This window comes from Lampris incognitus, chromosome 6, assembly GCF_029633865.1.
Source record: "Lampris incognitus isolate fLamInc1 chromosome 6, fLamInc1.hap2, whole genome shotgun sequence".
NCBI lineage: Eukaryota > Metazoa > Chordata > Actinopteri > Lampriformes > Lampridae > Lampris > Lampris incognitus.
Window position 1 is genome coordinate 1,990,305 of NC_079216.1, and position 20,018 is coordinate 2,010,322.

A 20,018-nucleotide genomic window follows, 5' to 3' on the forward strand; every position below is an offset into this window, starting at 1 on the left:
CCAAGTCCAGTTGCACTTGATTCAACTCCTTTGGATTCACAATAGTGGTTTATCTGTGAAGTTTTTTCAGATCTGCCTCTCCAGATGAATATACAAACTAAATTATTATTATTAACTTTATGAAGGGCAACCTACCAGCCTACTAACACAGGGATCACTGGTTCTGAGACCACATCACCCCTGTCCTCCAGAACCTCCACTGGCTCCCTGTACTTAAACCAAACCAATTCAAAGTCCTTCTCCACACTCACAAAGCCCTCCATAACCAGGCCCCCTCCTACCTCATCGACCTGCTCCACTACAATGCACCTTCCCGCAGCCGTCGCTCCTCTGATGCCAACCTCCTGTCTCCACCACACAGGACCAAGCACTGACCTCCTGTCTCCACCACACAGGACCAAGCACCAAACCTCCTGTCTCCACCACACAGGACCAAGCACCGAACCTCCTGCCTCCACCATACAGGACCAAGCACCAAACCTCCTGTCTCCACCATACAGGACCAAGCACTGACCTCCTGTCTCCACCACACAGGACCAAGCACCAAACCTCCTGTCTCCACCACACAGGACCAAGCACTGACCTCCTGTCTCCACCACACAGGACCAAGCACCAGACCTCCTGTCTCCACCACACAGGACCAAGCACCGAACCTCCTGCCTCCACCATACAGGACCAAGCACCCGACCTCCTGTCTCCACCACACAGGAGCCAAGCACCGGACCTCCTGTCTCCACCACACAGGACCAAGCACCAAACCTCCTGTCTCCACCACACAGGACCAAGCACTGACCTCCTGTCTCCACCACACAGGACCAAGCACCAAACCTCCTGTCTCCACCACACAGGACCAAGCACCGAACCTCCTGCCTCCACCATACAGGACCAAGCACCAAACCTCCTGTCTCCACCATACAGGACCAAGCACTGACCTCCTGTCTCCACCACACAGGACCAAGCACCAAACCTCCTGTCTCCACCACACAGGACCAAGCACTGACCTCCTGTCTCCACCACACAGGAGCCAAGCACCGGACCTCCTGTCTCCACCACACAGGATCAAGCACTGACCTCCTGTCTCCACCACACAGGACCAAGCACCAAACCTCCTGTCTCCACCACACAGGACCAAGCACCGAACCTCCTGCCTCCACCATACAGGACCAAGCACCAAACCTCCTGTCTCCACCATACAGGACCAAGCACTGACCTCCTGTCTCCACCACACAGGACCAAGCACCAAACCTCCTGTCTCCACCACACAGGACCAAGCACTGACCTCCTGTCTCCACCACACAGGACCAAGCACTGACCTCCTGTCTCCACCACACAGGACCAAGCACCAAACCTCCTGTCTCCACCACACAGGACCAAGCACCGAACCTCCTGCCTCCACCATACAGGACCAAGCACCAAACCTCCTGTCTCCACCATACAGGACCAAGCACTGACCTCCTGTCTCCACCACACAGGACCAAGCACCAAACCTCCTGTCTCCACCACACAGGACCAAGCACTGACCTCCTGTCTCCACCACACAGGAGCCAAGCACCGGACCTCCTGTCTCCACCACACAGGATCAAGCACTGACCTCCTGTCTCCACCACACAGGACCAAGCACCAAACCTCCTGTCTCCACCACACAGGACCAAGCACCGAACCTCCTGCCTCCACCATACAGGACCAAGCACCAAACCTCCTGTCTCCACCATACAGGACCAAGCACTGACCTCCTGTCTCCACCACACAGGACCAAGCACCAAACCTCCTGTCTCCACCACACAGGACCAAGCACTGACCTCCTGTCTCCACCACACAGGACCAAGCACCAGACCTCCTGTCTCCACCACACAGGACCAAGCACCGAACCTCCTGCCTCCACCATACAGGACCAAGCACCCGACCTCCTGTCTCCACCACACAGGAGCCAAGCACCGGACCTCCTGTCTCCACCACACAGGACCAAGCACCAAACCTCCTGTCTCCACCACACAGGACCAAGCACTGACCTCCTGTCTCCACCACACAGGACCAAGCACCAAACCTCCTGTCTCCACCACACAGGACCAAGCACCGAACCTCCTGCCTCCACCATACAGGACCAAGCACCAAACCTCCTGTCTCCACCATACAGGACCAAGCACTGACCTCCTGTCTCCACCACACAGGACCAAGCACCAAACCTCCTGTCTCCACCACACAGGACCAAGCACTGACCTCCTGTCTCCACCACACAGGAGCCAAGCACCGGACCTCCTGTCTCCACCACACAGGATCAAGCACCGGACCTCCTGTCTCCACCATACAGGACCAAGCACCAGTCCTCCTGTCTCCACCAGACAGGACCAAGCACCGGACCTTCTGTCTCCACCACATGGGGCCAAGCACCGGACCTGGGGCAACAGAGCCTTCTCCATAGCTGCCCCCTCCTTCTGGAACCCCCTCCCCAAACACATCAGAGACTGCACTGATCTGTCCACGTTCAAATCAATAATCAAACCTCACCTTATCAGAATTGCTTTTAATGTGTGAGTAATGTTTTATGTTACATGTGTTTGGTGTGTTGTGTTCATGTTCATTTTATCTTATTTAAAGCGTCTGTGTACCTTGAAAAGAACTAAAAATAAAATGCATTACTGTTATTATTATTATTATTATTATTATTATTAGCAGTAGTAGTTACAAGTACTTCAGTATCATCAATGACCACCTGACTTTAAATGTCATATTGAACTGCTTTAAAAAAGTTGAAGCTAAAGCTGAGCTTCTACTTTAGAAATAGATCTTGTTTCTCTTTTAAATGTAGAAAAAGAGTTGCTACACCTTCCTGTCCCTGCTTTATCATGGTGATGTGTTCTATAGGAACGCCCTGCACATCTTCTCTACTGCTGGACACTTGTTACCACAGAGCTCTGAGGTTCATCACTTGGGTGTAGGCCCTCACATCATGGTATCTATAGTCCTGCACATCTTCTCTACTGCTGGACACTTGTTACCACAGAGCTCTGAGGTTCATCACTTGGGTGTAGGCCCTCACATCATGGTATCTATAGTCCTGCACATCTTCTCTACTGCTGGACACTTGTTACCACAGAGCTCTGAGGTTCATCACTTGGGTGTAGGCCCTCACATCACGGAATCTGTAGTCCTGAAACTGCCTCACGGGATCCCACTGGGGAATTTCAAGAAGCTCATTAACTTACTCCGCTAGCATTTGCATGTGTACACTTTAGCCTTTAATACAGGCTCCAGCATGCCTGAGAGCAGGATAAGTGGTTCGGATAATGGATGGATGGACAATGGATGGATGGTATTGTTGGTGTTTTAAGGGATGATTTATTGATGAACTGTAAAGTCAGCATGTATATAGGCCAGTTTAGCTTATGAAGCCAACAGGCCTGTGACCAGGTCATGTGTCCACATCTGGACCAGAGAGCTTCCACGCTGAAGGGGCCAGACTCAGCCTGGAAGACAAGACATTCATGGAGCAACAAGGACTGGGCTGAAAAGAGAAGCATGGCGGGTAAATGAGCATCTGCTGGAAGAGAACTGTGAAGCGCTGAGCCGTCCTATAAATAGACCCCGCGCTGCATCGACGGAGGGCCTCTGTACGAGGGATTATAACCTGCTTAAGAGTGAAATCATCAATGAGAAATTCACACTGCGGCATGCGCTGCACCCACGTGACGGACACGCTGGATACCGAATATACAGTACAAAGACAAGAACACAGGGACGAGGAGGAGGAGGAGGTGAAGTAAAATCCACAGTGTTTCTGGCCCTCCCCCCTCCCCTCAGCTCTCCTGGGGTACAGAATGAAGTTTAAAGTAAGGTGCAGGAGGATGAAGGGATTAGTGTGTGTGTGTGTGTGTGTGTTTTTGGGGGGGGGGGGTTGCAGAGAAGGTGGGTTGCTTGTAATGAGGTCTCCATCTTGCCCTGCACAGATCCACGGATTGTGGGTGGAGCAGCTTTGGCAGTTCTTGGGAGGTGGATCAGTTAAAGACGGAGATCTTTGTGTTTGTTGTAGTCTTCTGTGTCTCTACCATCCACAAGTCCACTGATCTCAGCACTTCACCTGAACGCAGCAGGAAAGACTAATGGAAAACATTCTTCAGCTCAAGCACCACTGATGAAGTCTACAGGAAAGATCAGACAGGTTCTCGAGTCATCCTGTGGACCAGGTCCTGAAGATACATGCTAGTGTTTGTTAAATTAGAAATGAGACCTAACATACGAGGTGCAGCAGAGGACTTAACTAACACCAGAATAGGAAGGTGATGTTAGCAGCCGTGACATCTTTAACTGGCAGTGGGTTTTATTCATGTTAATGAGTAGAGACGCATCCTGATGTCCCTGTCCAGGACTGGTTTCCTCTTGGAGCTGCTGTGTATGCCAGCTCTCTATGGTGTGACATTAGAAATGAATAAGAATGAAAGAGCAAAGATGCTCATTTCAGAACAATATTAATTAACATGCTTGTGTGACGATGGGGAGGCTGCACAAGGGCTTCATGGACATGTGTCTTGTTATGTAACCTTGTGACGCGAAAACCATGAAGACTGTTGTTTTAGTTCAACTTAAAGATATGTGTGTGACCAAAGTAATGGGGAGTGCAGTAGAGAGGTGAAGAAGAGAGTGCAGGCAGGGTGGAGTGGGTGGAGAAGAGCGTCAGGAGTGATGTGTGACAGAAGGGTACCAGCAAGAGTTAAAGGGAAGGTTTACAAGATGGTAGTGAGACCAGCTATGTCGTATGGTTTGGAGACAGTGGCACTGATGAAAAGACAGGAGGAGGAGCTGGAGGTGGCAGAGATGAAGATGATAAGATTTTCATTGGGAGTGATGAAGAAGGACAGGATTAGGAATGAGTATATTAGAGGGACAGCTCAGGTTGGACGGTTTGGAGACAAAGCAAGAGAGGCAAGATGGAGATGGTTTGGACATGTGTGGAGGAGAGATGCTGGGTATACTGGGAGAAGGATGCTGAATATGGAGCTGCCAGGGAAGAGGAGAAGAGGAAGGCCAAAGAGGAGGTTTATGGATGTGGTGAGGGAGGTCATGCAGGTGGCTGGTGTGACCGAGGAAGAAGCAGAGGACAGGACGAGATGGAAACGGATGATCCGCTGTGGCGCCCCCTAACGGGAGCAGCCAAAAATAGTAGTAGTAGTAGTAGTAGTAGTAGTAGTAGTTTAAAGATGTGTGGACGCTGGTCATTTTAGTGACATTTGATCCCCGTAAATACCAGAGCTCGTATCTGCTGGTTAGACACAACACCTTCACTTCTTCTAATCCAACACTACCTTCCGCCTCCTTCCTCATCTGGCTGCTTTGATGAAGATGAAAACACACTATGTACCCTGTCATTTTTCCTGGTAAAGTCCTACCAGACACCAACCATCCTTACCACACAATGCTGCAGTCTGCACGTGGATTTAAGCAGATTAAATATGTACAGTACAGAGAGTATGAACAAGGACAGTATTTGCATGTAAATCTTCTGGATTGGAACGTTACATGTGCTGCTGTTCAGCTGTGTAGTGACAATTTCTGCAGTGAGATGTATGCATGCACTACCACACACACACACACACACACACACACAGAAACAGATATTTAGTCTCCACCCAGGAAGCTGTTTTTCTATCACAGTCCTCATTCATCCCTCTGTTTATCACACAAACTGAGAACTATTTCACATCTCCATTTTCCTACTGAGGGATGATGCACCATCCATCCACGTGTCCTTCATGGGAACACTGTCCCGACAGCGGCGGGGATGACTCAGGTAACTTCATGGCATCATAATAGCTTCCTCCATAAGTTGTGTGTGACGTGACAAAGTGAGGAGTGGTTGGAGTATCACACCATCCATCTTCTCTGTGAAAGCTGGCTTTATTCCACACACCCAGCTGCCACTTCACATCACACGCTCTCAGTGATGTTTCTAAAGGTGCATTCAGAGGTAGTCAATTACTCCCCCTGTTCTAATGACACATGAATCAAGGAGAATTGAGGAGAAGAGACAGGCTGATAAGCTGGACTGATGGAGTAACACAGTGAGACAGAGACAGAGGAGCACTTCTCATCCCATGACATTTTATTTGCTGTTGCTGACAAATGACCAAGATATGGCAAGCAGTTAGGTACACTTCACTGTCTGTACGGGACATGGCAGGTTAACAAATACTTAACCTTAATCCTAAACTTAACCACTACCAAACCTTAGCCCTAAACTTCCCCGCTAGCTAACCTTAGCCCTAAACTTCCCCGCTAGCTAACCTTAGCCCTAAACTTCCCCGCTAGCTAACCTTAGCCCTAAACTTCACCGCTAGCTAACCTTAGCTCTAAACTTCACCGCTAGCTAACCTTAGCCCTAAACTTCCCCGCTAGCTAACCTTAGCTCTAAACTTCCCCGCTAGCTAACCTTAGCTCTAAACTTCACCACTAGCTATCCTTAGCCCTAAACTTAACTGCTCGTTAAACCTTAACCCAGTGGTTCTCAAACTTTTTTGAGGCCAGCACTGCCCTATTCATTATCCAGCCCCCCGCCCATCAATTAAAATGTAGGTTAATTGTCTTCCCTGGATATTAATGTTGATTATTATTCTGTGTTATATCATTAAAATAAACAAGTCATTGAATGCCAAATAATAGATTTGATTTAACTGAACAGTTGAAATATGATTAACGTTAGTTTCCCAAGGAGCAAATGTGAATAGGGCCCCATTGTGGCAGAAGTGCCAGGTGCCTTTCATTGGCAGGGTGTAGTGAGCGGGACTGAGTGTAGACCTGAATGAGGGATTTCAGGGAGGCGGGAGCCATTTTAGTTGCTGTTTTGTAAGCGAGCGTCAAGGTTTTGAATTTGATGTGGACAACAACTTGGAGCCAGCGGAGGGATATGAACAGTGGGGTGACATGTGCTGTTTTGGGTTGGTTGAAGACCAGACGTGCCGCCACGTTCTGGATCATTTGCAGAGGTTTGAAAGTGCATGCAGGCAGACCTGCTAGTAAGGAGTTGCAGTAGTCAATGCGTGACATTACACGAGCCTGTACCAGGAGTTGTGCTGCATGCTCAGACAGGTAGGGCCTAATTTTCCTGGTGTTGTACAGGGCAAATCAGCACGACCAAGCAATCGAGGCCACATGAACCATAAAGGTTAGTTGGTCATCAATCACGACACCCAGGTTTCAGGCAGACTTTGTGAGCATGAGTTGGGTTAAACTGAGCTGGATATTGATGCGTTGTTGTAAGGATGGACTGGCTGGGATGACAAGGAGCTCAGTCTTAGATAGGTTAAGCTGAAGGTGGCGCTCTTTCATCCATGCAGCGATATCAACAAGGCATGACGATATCCGTGCTGAGACTGTGAGGTCATCTGGCGGGAATGATAGGAAGAGCTGGGTAAACATGAATAAACATGATTCTGATTCTGATAATAAACATTACAAAATAATGTATTCATAGAATTAAAATATATTAATTATAGCAATAATAGCTGTCCTATTATAATATATCTATTTAGTGCCGTTTCTGAAAAATAGTAGATTATCTTGATGAACTGCAGGAAATGAGCACTGTGCAGATCCAGCCTGCAGGTGAGACTCTGGATGACCGCCTTGCACGGGAAATGGCGCTCCGAGGAAATGGAGACTAACACGCTAAAGCTCTGAGGAAATGGAGACTAACTCCATTTCCTCAGAGCTTTAGTGTGACTTCGTTATCTTTTCAAAAAGCTCAGTAAGGTACATGATGTCGCAGTGGCTGGATGACACCTTTTCTCTGACAGTTGCATCAAACTCCTCCAGGAACTCCATGATGCTGCCAAACAGCTCTCAAAAACAGTTTCCTTTTGAGAGCCAGCAGACATCAGTATGGAGAAGAAGATGCTCAAAGGTCTCATCATTTTTCTGACACAGCTGTTGCAACAGTCTCTCATTCAGGCTTTTATTTTGTTTATTGCCTGGATCGCAACATTGAGAGACTCTTGGAGAGGTGGGCTTTTGGATTTGGCCATAAGGTTTTGGCATGCAAGACACAGTGGACTGGGAGGATATGTGGAACCTGCTCCTTTAGCAGAGCGGTGAAGCCACAGTACCTGCCAACCATGGAGGGGGCACCATCAGTGGTGCAGGCAAGGATGTTGGTGACTGGGAATGACATCTCACGTAGATATGCATCCAGCGCATTAAAAATGGTCTGGCCCTTGGTGTCTTTCCAGATATTTGGAATTTAAAATTCCTCAGCCATGTCCTGACACTTGGAGGTCTCAGAGTGGACATACACCCTCAGAAGAGCATTGTTGTCAGAGGTGGTCTGATCCAGCTGAAGGCTGAATGGAGAGTCACGCAGGATGGCACAGAGCTGCTCGTCTGTACTGGCACCTATTTCATTTATCCTGTGTGCGAGGGTGTCATTGCTGAGTGGGGTGGATTTCAGCACCTATGTGGGATCGTGCTCCATCATGGTGGAGATGACCTCTTTGATGGCAGGGAGCACGAACTTCTGTCCAATTGTGAACGGCTGTCCACAGTTGGCTATCAGCAGGGACGACACTACTAGCCCACGATCACTCTAGCTGGTCTACCTGGCGAAGAGACTACTGATGTTGCTGCTACCATGCTTCTCTTTGAGGGCCTGGAAGAAGGGACACTTCTTGTCCTTTGTTGTCCGGGTGGATCTTCGTAAGGTGCTCCTTGAGGTGTGAGGGTTTCATGGCCTTATTTGAAAACACTTGTTGACATGATAGATATATTGGAAGTTGTGTACTGGTGGGAGAAGGTACGAATCCATAGCTAAGGTATTCAATAGAATACTGGTGGCATTTTTCCTTATTCTGCAGCATTTTGCTGATATTTTCATGTGATGCAAATGCCCCCCAAGAACATCTCAACTCCCCCCCTTTCAAAAATATTGCTTCCACCACCCCGCGATGTTCTCTGAACGCCCCCTTGAGAAACGTTCCCTTAACAATCAACTTGACCATGACCTAACCTGTGAACCTGTATGCATTAACAGGTATAACCTGTATGTATTAACAGGTATAACCTGTATGTATTAACAGATATATCCTGTATGTATTAACAGGTATAACCTGTATGTATTAACAGGTATAACCTGTTTGTATTAACAGATATAACCTGTATGCAATAACAGGTATAACCTGTATGTATTAACAGGTATAACCTGTATGCATTAACAGGTATAACCTGTATGTATTAACAGGTATAACCTGTTTGTATTAACAGATATAACCTGTATGCAATAACAGGTATAACCTGTATGCATTAACAGGTATAACCTGTATGCACTAACAGGTATAACCTGTATGCATTAACAGATATAACCTGTATGCAATAACAGGTATAACCTGTATGCATTAACAGGTATAACCTGTATGTATTAACAGATATAACCTGTATGCATTAACAGGTATAACCTGTATGCGTTAACAGGTATAACCTGTATGTATTAACAGATATAACCTGTATGCGTTAACAGGTATAACCTGTATGCGTTAACAGGTATAACCTGTATGTAACAGATATAACCTGTATGCGTTAACAGGTATAACCTGTATGCGTTAACAGGTATAACCTGTATGCGTTAACAGGTATAACCTGTATGCATTAACAGGTATAACCTGTATGCATTAACAGATATAACCTGTATGTATTAACAGGTATAACCTGTATGTATTAACAGGTATAACCTGTATGTATTAACAGATATAACCTGTATGCATTAACAGATATAACCTGTATGTATTAACAGGTATAACCTGTATGTATTAACAGGTATAACCTGTATGCAATAACAGGTATAACCTGTATGTATTAACAGGTATAACCTGTATGCATTAACAGGTATAACCTGTATGAATTAACAGGTATAACCTGTATGTATTAACAGGTATAACCTGTATGCAATAACAGGTATAACCTGTATGTATTAACAGGTATAACCTGTATGCATTAACAGGTATAATCTGTATGTATTAACAGGTATAACCTGTATGCAATAACAGGTATAACCTGTATGTATTAACAGGTATAACCTGTATGTATTAACAGGTATAACCTGTATGAATTAACAGGTATAACCTGTATGCATTAACAGGTATAACTTGTATGCATTAACAGGTATAACCTGTATGTATTAACAGGTATAACCTGTATGCATTAACAGGTATAACCTGTATGTATTAACAGGTATAACCTGTATGCATTAACAGGTATAACCTGTATGAATTAACAGGTATAACCTGTATGCGTTAACAGGTATAACCTGTATGCGTTAACAGGTATAACCTGTATGCATTAACAGGTATAACCTGTATGCAATAACAGGTATAACCTGTATGTATTAACAGGTATAACCTGTATGAATTAACAGGTATAACCTGTATGCATTAACAGGTATAACCTGTATGTATTAACAGGTATAACCTGTATGCATTAACAGGTATAACCTGTATGTATTAACAGGTATAACGCAGGGAGAAAGTTTAATAGTACGATGTATGGAACACCAGCCATGTCTTCACACCTTACACAACAATATCTCACTTATCAACTGTATCAATATATAACGCCATGGGATGAGGATGCGTGGGGAAAGAGAGAGAGAGGGAAAGAGAGAGAGAGAGAGCGAAAGAGAGAGAGAGAGACAGAGAGAGAGACAGAGAGACAGAGAAACAACATACAAATCAAACTCATATTCAGTTCTATGATTTCACTTCATTTAATGTGTCCCGTCTTTGTACTGAAGAACTCGAGTTTTATAAACAGATTTGAGGTGCTGCCATTAACTGCTGTTTCCCCCTGCATCACAGCCCTGTCAGTCAGTGGCTATGTTACAGCCCTGTCAGTCAGTGGCTATGTTACAGCCCTGTCAGTCAGCGGCTATGTTCTATGACCTGGATATATATATATGAAATAATGCTCGGCTAGCTGTCTGTGTTGTAGTGATAGCAGGTGTCCGTTGATGCAGAACTCGGAGCGTGACATTAGAAGTTCTCACATCCATGGAGGGCATGGTACAAGGCTCTGGAACTCTACCCTCGCTCTGCCGGGGGACCAAGTGAGATGAGGATGAGGATGAGCCCCTCGGCAAGCTCCGGCTCCCAGCCCAAACTCCTCTTTCTCAGCCTCACCAGCAAAGAAATGAGTGTGTGTGTGTGTGTGTGTTGAAACCAATCCTGCTCACAGTGAGTCCAGATAAGAAGCTGGCACCAGGGGGAAGCACTGGCCGGCAACAGCCGTGGACAGCCTGGTCCAGATAAGAGCCCAGCCACCAAGGAGAAGCTCCGGAAACCTTCAACACAAGAGCAAGCTCCACAACTCAAGGAACCAAACCAAGCCCTTCACATTCCCCTTTTAATTTCCAACAAGCCCGAATTCAGTTGTTCATGTGACGTGGAACTGGAGCGTTCTGCCAGCAGTTCGGATGAGGCCCGGAGGTGGTTTCTATGCTCATCTCAGCTGGAGGATACTTGCAGAAGGAGGCACTTTTGTTTTTTCAAACCTTCCTCTTTCGTCCTTGGCTGTGCAGAATAATTAGCGGGATCAAAGCGAGCAGAGGGAGTGAGCAGGGAGGGGGAGTGAGCAGGGAGGGGGAGCGAGCGGGGAGGGGGAGCAGGGGGAGTGAGCAGGGAGGGGGAGCGAGCGGGGAGGGGGAGCAGGGGGAGCGAGCAGGGAGGGGGAGCGAGCGGGGAGGGGGAGCAGGGGGAGCGAGCAGGGAGGGGGAGCGAGCGGGGAGGGGGAGCAGGGGGAGCGAGCAGGGAGGGGGAGCGAGCGGGGAGGGGGAGCAGGGGGAGCGGAGCCTCGGCGTGGCTGATAGAGATACTGTACAGCTGCTAACGCAGTGTGACCGCTTCCCCCGAGCTCTGCAGCCCCCCCTCCCCCCCCGGATGGGTCTGCACAGGGAGGCAAATCCCACCCTGTCCATTTCACCAAACCAGCTGACTGCTTCTGTTCAACCACAACCACCATCTCCTTTAGATGTGGATGAAATATTAACAGCTAATAATACTAACAAAACAATAATAATATAACAAAACAACAACTAATGATATTAACAACACAATAACTAACGATATTAACAAAACAATAACTAATGATATTAACAAACCAAACCGCTGACTGACAGGCGGGATTGTTGAGAGTTGAAGGACTGATTCCCTTTCTCTGAACACAGACTTCATTCAGGTGTTTCTTGGGATTTCTTTTACATTTCATTTCAAGTCACAAGTTTCTCAGTGCTGAAGTGATCTTTTAAATGTGACAGGGTGGCTTTACATTCATCTCTCATCTCAGCAAGAAGGTCCTGGGTTCGAACCCCAGGATTGTCCAACCTCGTGGGTCGTCCCAGGTCGTCCTCTGTGTGGAGTTTGCATGTTCTCCCCATGTCTGCGGTGGGGTTTCTCCGGGTGCTCCGGTTTCCCCCACCATCAGAAAGACATGCATGTTAGGGTTAATACTCCTGTCTGTGCCCCTGACCGAGGCATGGTGACACCAACTGGAGTCGGTCCCCGGGTGCTGCACGGCGGCTGCCCCCCGCTCCTAGTTACACAGCTAGGATGGGGTACATGCAGAGAGGAATTCCCCCACGGGGTTAATAAAGTATATCAGAAACAAACAAATCTCATCATCAGCCGCTTCTCCGGGGTCGGGTCGTGGTGGCAGCAAGCTAAGTAGGGCACTCTGGATGTCCCTCTCCCCAGCAACCCCCTCCAGCTCCTCCTGGGGGATCCCAAGACGTTCCCAGGCCAGATTGGACATGTAGTCCCTCCAGCGAGTTCTGGGTCTTCCCGGGGTCTCCTCCCAGTTGGCCGTGCCCGGTAAATCTCCAAAGGAAGGAGCCCAGGAGGCATCCTGATCAGATGCCCAAACCACCTCAACTGGCTCCTTTCAATGTGAAGGAGGAGCGGCTCTACTCCGAGCTCCCTCCGGATGTCCGAGCTCCTCACCCTATCTCTAAGGCTGAGCCCAGACACCCTTTACACACCTTGTGATGAAAATCACCTTCATTTGAAGGCAGAAGTTTAATCTCGATGTTCACGTTGTCCTGCACTAATGAGACATGAGGCATCCTCACTAAACTCTTACTCAGTCTACTAACTCACGTCTGGTCAAAACTGTTGATAGAGTTAAGAGAGTCTAGTCTGGGGGCATCCAGGTGGTGTAGCGGTCTATTCCGTTGCCTACCAACACAGGGATCGCCGGTTCGAATCCCCGTGTTACCTCCAGCTTGGTCGGCGACCCTACGGACACAATTGTTCGTGTCTGCGGGTGGGAAGCCAGATGTGGGTATGTGTCCTGGTCGCTGCACTAGCGCCTCCCTCTGGTCGGTCGGGGCGCCTATTCAGGGGGGAATAACATGGTCCTCCCACGCACTACGTCCCCCTGGTGAAACTCCTCACTGTCAGGTGAAAAGAAGCGGCTGGTGACTCCACATGTATGGGAGGAGGCATGTGGTAGTCTGCAGCCCTCCCCGGGTCAGCAGAGGGGGTGGAGCAGAGACCGGGACGGCTCAGAAGAGTGGGGTAATTGGCCAAGTACAATTGGGGAGAAAAAGGGGCAAAAAACAAAGCCAAAAATAAAATGTTGGTTTTCAGTGCTTAAATGCAGCGTTTCACACATCTATGGACTGTGTGTGTGTGTGTGTGTGTGTGTGTGTGTGTGTGTGTGTGTGTGTGTGTGTGTAAGTGAGCTAGCCTTTGGACCATGTGTGGTAGTGCTGTCAGGTCAGGTTTCTGAGGCTGCTGTCAGATTCCCCTGACTGAATGCTGCTGTGTGTCTCTACAGCGTCCTGCGCTGCTGCAGGAAACCTGATAAATTCAACACATCACTGTCATCACAACACCACCCACAACACCACCCAGCTGCTCCCACGTGCTGGGCTCAGAGAAGCAGGCACACGCTATGTCAGCAGTAAAACTGATCTGCTAACCTCGCCAGGGTCATCACAACACTCCACCACACTGAGGACCACCAGATCAGGGTCATCACAATGCTCCACCACACTGAGAACCACCAGACCAGGGTCATCACAACACTCCACCACACTGAGGACCACCAGACCAGGGTCATCACAATGCTCCACCACACTGAGGACCACCAGACCAGGGTCATCACAATGCTCCACCACACTGAGGACCACCAGACCAGGGTCATCACAGCACTCCACCACACTGAGGCCCACCAGACCAGGGTCATCACAACACTCCACCACACTGAGGACCACCAGACCAGGGTCATCACAATGCTCCACCACACTGAGGCCCACCAGACCAGGGTCATCACAACGCTCTACCACACTGAGGACCACCAGACCAGGGTCATCACAATGCTCCACCACACTGAGGACCACCAGACCAGGGTCATCACAACACTCTACCACACTGAGGACCACCAGACCAGGGTCATCACAACGCTCCGCCACACTGAGGACCACCAGACCAGGGTCATCACAACGCTCCACCACACTGAGGACCACCAGACCAGGGTCATCACAACGCTCCGCCACACTGAGGACCACCAGACCAGGGTCATCACAACGCTCCACCACACTGAGGACCACCAGACCAGGGTCATCACAACGCTCCACCACACTGAGAACCACCAGACCAGGGTCATCACAACGCTCCACCACACTGAGGACCACCAGACCAGGGTCATCACAACACTCTACCACACTGAGGACCACCAGACCAGGGTCATCACAACGCTCCACCACACTGAGGACCACCAGACCAGGGTCATCACAGCACTCCACCACACTGAGGCCCACCAGACCAGGGTCATCACAACGCTCCACCACATTGAGGACCACCAGACCAGGGTCATCACAACACTCCACCACACTGAGGACCACCAGACCAGGGTCATCACAACGCTCCACCACACTGAGGACCACCAGACCAGGGTCATCACAGCACTCCACCACACTGAGGCCCACCAGACCAGGGTCATCACAACGCTCTACCACACTGAGGACCACCAGACCAGGGTCATCACAATGCTCCACCACACTGAGGCCCACCAGACCAGGGTCATCACAACACTCTACCACACTGAGGACCACCAGACCAGGGTCATCACAACGCTCCACCACACTGAGAACCACCAGACCAGGATCATCACAACGCTCCACCACACTGAGAACCACCAGACCAGGGTCATCACAACACTCCACCACACTGAGGACCACCAGACCAGGGTCATCACAGCACTCTACCACACTGAGGACCACCAGGCCAGGGTCATCACAACGCTCCACCACACTGAGGACCACCAGACCAGGGTCATCAAAACACTCCACCACACTGAGGACCACCAGACCAGGGTCATCACAACGCTCCACCACACTGAGGACCACCAGACCAGGGTCATCACAACACTCCACCACACTGAGGACCACCAGACCAGGGTCATCACAACGCTCCACCACACTGAGGACCACCAGACCAGGGTCATCACAGCACTCCACCACACTGAGGACCTCCAGACCAGGGTCATCACAACGCTCCACCACACTGAGGACCACCAGACCAGGGTCATCACAACGCTCCACCACATTGAGGACCACCAGGCCAGGGTCATCACAACGCTCCACCACACTGAGGACCACCAGACCAGGGTCATCACAATGCTCCACCACATTGAGGACCACCAGACCAGGGTCATCACAACACTCCACCACACTGAGGACCACCAGACCAGGGTCATCACAACGCTCCACCACACTGAGGACCACCAGACCAGGGTCATCACAACGCTCCGCCACACTGAGGACCACCAGACCAGGGTCATCACAACGCTCCACCACATTGAGGACCACCAGACCAGGGTCATCACAACACTCCACCACACTGAGGACCACCAGACCAGGGTTAGCCTGTCTGCACACACACCATCACATGTGTGTTTATTATGTGGATGGAGAGCAGTGCATTCTGGTGTGTATATCCTGCACATTTGTTTAATTAATGTGTGTACTAAACAATCTCCTCAGTGAGAGTGCGGTGGTTTAGAGACATGTCATCAAGCTGAGAGGGTGAGGACTGAGAAACCTCCTGCTCACATGCAGCAGAGGGTACAGGCTGCAGAAGACCTCCTGCTCACATGCAGCAGAGGGTACAGGCTGCAGATGACTTCTGCATGGAGAAACCAGAGGAGCATTTACCCATTTACCACTTTTATCCAAAGCTACTTACAAGCGTGAGAAGGGGAGATGTATGTACACCTGGCAGAGGTCTGCTGAGGACACTCCTCTACTTTTATGAGGAAGAAGCGATGCAGATGTACTGCAATGCCATGAAATCACATTGCACAACACAGTTTTGAAAATATATCTGGGCATCATAACAACATGAGGGCTGATTGAGGAGGAGCTCAGAGGTTTATATGCTGGGGTGTCCAGGTCTATTCCATTGCCTACCAACACGGGGATCGCCGGTTCGAATCCCCGTGTTACCTCTGGCTTGGTCGGGCATCCCTACAGACACAATTGGCCGTGTCTGCGGGTGGGAAGTTGGATGTGGGTATGTGTCCTGGTCGCTGCACTAGCGCCTCCTCTGGTTGGTCGGGACGCCTGTTTGGGGGAGGGGGAACTGGGGGGAATAGCGTGATTCTCCCACACGCTACGTCCCCCTGGTGAAACTCCTCACTGTCAGGTGAAAAGAAGCGGCTGGTGACTCCACATGTATGGGAGGAGGCATGTGGTAGTCTACAGCCCTCCCCGGATCAGCAGAGGGGGTGGAGCAGCGACTGAGATGGCTCAGAAGAGTGGGGTAATTGGCCGAATGCAATTGGGGAGAAAACGGGGGGGGGGGGGTCCCAAAAAAAAGAAGAACAGAGAGATGAATATTTAAGGAGGTTTCTTCAGCTCGGTGAAAGAAACACATTATGTAAGGGATTTTTTCCGTTTGTTAAATCTTCTAGTTTGGCAGCATCTCCTCCCAGCACTGAGCTTCTGTTTTACTACAGCACTGCTCACACTGACAGAGATGTTTCCCTTCAGGACGTTTCTGGTGAGCAGAAGACCTGAAGATGGAATCCACCTGTGACAATGAAATACTACCACCTGTTGACTGTATGAGGGGTATGAGGAAGGCCAGCATCACTGAACGTCATCATTTTACTTCCTGAACTACTACTACTACTACTACTACTACTACTACTACTACCACTACTATTACTATTGGCTGCTCCCGTTAGGGGGCGCCACAACGGATCATCCGTTTCCATCTCTTCCTGTCCTCTGCATCTTCCTCTGTCACACCAGCCACCTGCATGTCCTCCCTCACCACATCCATAAACCTCCTCTTTGGCCTTCCTCTTCTCCTCTTCCCTGGCAGCTCCATATTCAGCATCCTTCTCCCAGTATACCCAGCATCTCTCCTCCACACATGTCCAAACCATCTCCATCTTGTCTCTCTTGCTTTGTCTCCAAACCGTCCAACCTGAGCTGTCCCTCTAATATACTCCTTCCTAATCCTGTCCTTCTTCATCACTCCCAGTGAAAATCTTATCATCTTCATCTCTGCCCCCTCCAGCTCCTCCTCCTGTCTTTTCATCAGTGTCACTGTCTCCAAACCATATAACATAGCTGGTCTCACTACCATCTTGTTAACCTTCCCTTTAACTCTTGCTGGTACCCTTCTGTCACACATCACTCCTGACACTCTTCTCCACCCACTCCACCCTGCCTGCACTCTCTTCTTCACCTCTCTTCTGCACTCCCCGTTACTTTGGACAGCTGACCCCGAGTATTTAAACTCATACACCTTCGTGACCTCCACTCCTTGCATCCTGACCATTCCACTGTCCTCCCTCTCATTCATGCATAGGTATTCTGTCTTGCTCCTACTGACTTTCATTCCTCTTCTCTCCGGTGTATACCTCCACCTCTCCAGGTTTTACTTTCTGAACACCCACTTAAAAAAAGGCGCAGGTCTGAATAGCTGGATCCACATGAAGGGTGCAGCACACACTGCTCCGAGTCAACACAAAGCAAAGCGAGAGATCAAACTCTGTCAGCGCTACCTCTTGGCACAGGAGTCACGTCATTATCGCAGCGAATGGAGGTGACACCCGGCGTGTTCAGCAGCCTCATACCACTCACTTCTATTTTGGGGAGTTCAGATCCCGATTAGCTCACAGAAGAAGAATTCATTATATTCACTGAGAACCAAATAATGAGGAGAGTGTGTGGAAGCTGAGCCGTGGCGCACAATGGAAGCAGGATTATGACTGAAGTGTTATGTGGTGTGTAAGAACGGTGAAATGGAGTTTTGGATAACAGGGCTGCTGACTGAGGAGCAGCTCAGAGAGGAAGATGCTGTTTGGTATTTTAATGAGGTTTCTCCAGCTCTGTCAAGTAGCAAGACAATCGCATTAGAAAAACCCAAAGACCTTTGCTCTCGCCAGTGTTGCCTCATTAGTTTCAACAGCTCGGAGTACGTTGACGGCAGTGTATAGAGGAGGAGGTACTCACCAGTCCGGAATGTGAGGGTCTTCCTCTCCGGAAAGACACTGCGATGCTGCAGTGCAACGCTGCCGGACGTTCCTACACAGAAAGATGAAAGTGGAAATGTTCAGGTTCCAGTTCAATGCATAAAATAATGACAGATACGATTCAGTAGACCGCAAAAGTCAAGCATGAGGGTCACATGATCACAGGTCACCACTTTATTTATAACATCAAAATTCAGTGTTGTTGTGTTTGCAAAGAAAATATATGCACGTGAGACAAACTGTGTGCTAAACACGGAACTGCTTTATTAACTTCCCTGCTCTGCCAGAACACATTAACCCCTTCTGCCCCAGCCTCCTTCCTATTGGTCCAGTACAATAATACCACATCTCTCCTTTCTGGAGAGCAAACCCTGTCTCACCAGACCATGGGGGAATATTTGACCTTTTTTGTAGAAAAGGTCTGTTCCTATCTAACTCCTGTGAGGAAGAACAATGTTAATTAACATAGTGTTAATTAAAGTGCTCCAAACTAAACCCCTTCACATAACATAGGCCTTGTTTCACTTAATATATTCACATGTTCTTTTTCCAGTTCACACCTACTAGGCTTAACCTGTGGCTCTCCCGAACCTGGTTCTGAGTGTGGGAGTCTCTGCAGGTGAGTCTTGGGGTACCACAGCAGGTGACGTGGGAGCCTGCTCAGAAGCTGGCTCTGGCGTTTGTTGCTGTAGTGGAGAACATCTGACTTGTGCAGGTGTGTGTCGAGGTATCAGGTGCTGGTGGTTGCACCTCACCACCCCCTGAGGTAGATTCACCAAGTAAGACCTCGGAGTGGAATGATTCTGGAGGACAGTTCCAGACACCTTGGAGTCGGTTACCCATACCTGTTCTCCCGGTGACAAGTTGCTGAGAGCTTTAGCATGGTGCCTCCTGCTACAGTTGTCAGCATCTGATGTCCCTTTCTCCTTTTCCTTCCGGGCGAATGTGCTGCTGTCAGGCAGTGCAGGGTCCAGCTGAGAGGGGAGAGTTGGCACCGTCGGTCCACGAGGAGCTGCGCTGGGCTGTTACTGCTCTGCAGCGGTGTGGCTCTCTAGGTGAGTATAGCCAGGTAGGGGTCCTCTGCCTTTTTCAGGAGGTGTTTCATGGTCTGGACTGCCTATTCTGCTTCGCCGTTGCTCTGCGGAAACCTTGGGCTGCTGGTGATGTGTTTGAACGCCTACGAAGCTGCAAAGGAAGCGAAGGCTTGTCCAGAAAACTGTGGCCCATTATCCGACATCAGGACCGCCGGGATGTCGTGGCGGGCAAAAGCGACCTCAAATGAACAATGACGTCGGTGGACCTGGTGTGAGAGATTTATCTCAACATACCTGGAGACGTCATCAATGACAAGCAGGCAGGTTTTGCTTCCCAGGACAAACAGGTCCAACCCCAGCCTTTGCCATGGTCTTTCAGGGTGCTCTGGTGGCACGAGTGGCTTGTTGTGATTATGTCATTATGCCGGAGCCCTGTGATTATGTAAAATCATGGCTGAATTCTAAACG

The 20,018-nt window shown here is 49.2% G+C and overlaps 1 protein-coding gene across 1 annotated transcript in view; it reads right to left on the reverse strand.

Annotated features, from left to right (window-relative positions):
- Window positions 1–20,018, reverse strand: part of peak1 (pseudopodium-enriched atypical kinase 1) — a 155,836-nt gene that overhangs the window by 64,203 nt on the left and 71,615 nt on the right. The window contains exon 3 of the mRNA XM_056281848.1: window positions 18,497–18,568. The gene's annotated coding sequence lies outside the window, so the exon portion shown is untranslated. The remainder of the gene's footprint in view (window positions 1–18,496; window positions 18,569–20,018) is intronic.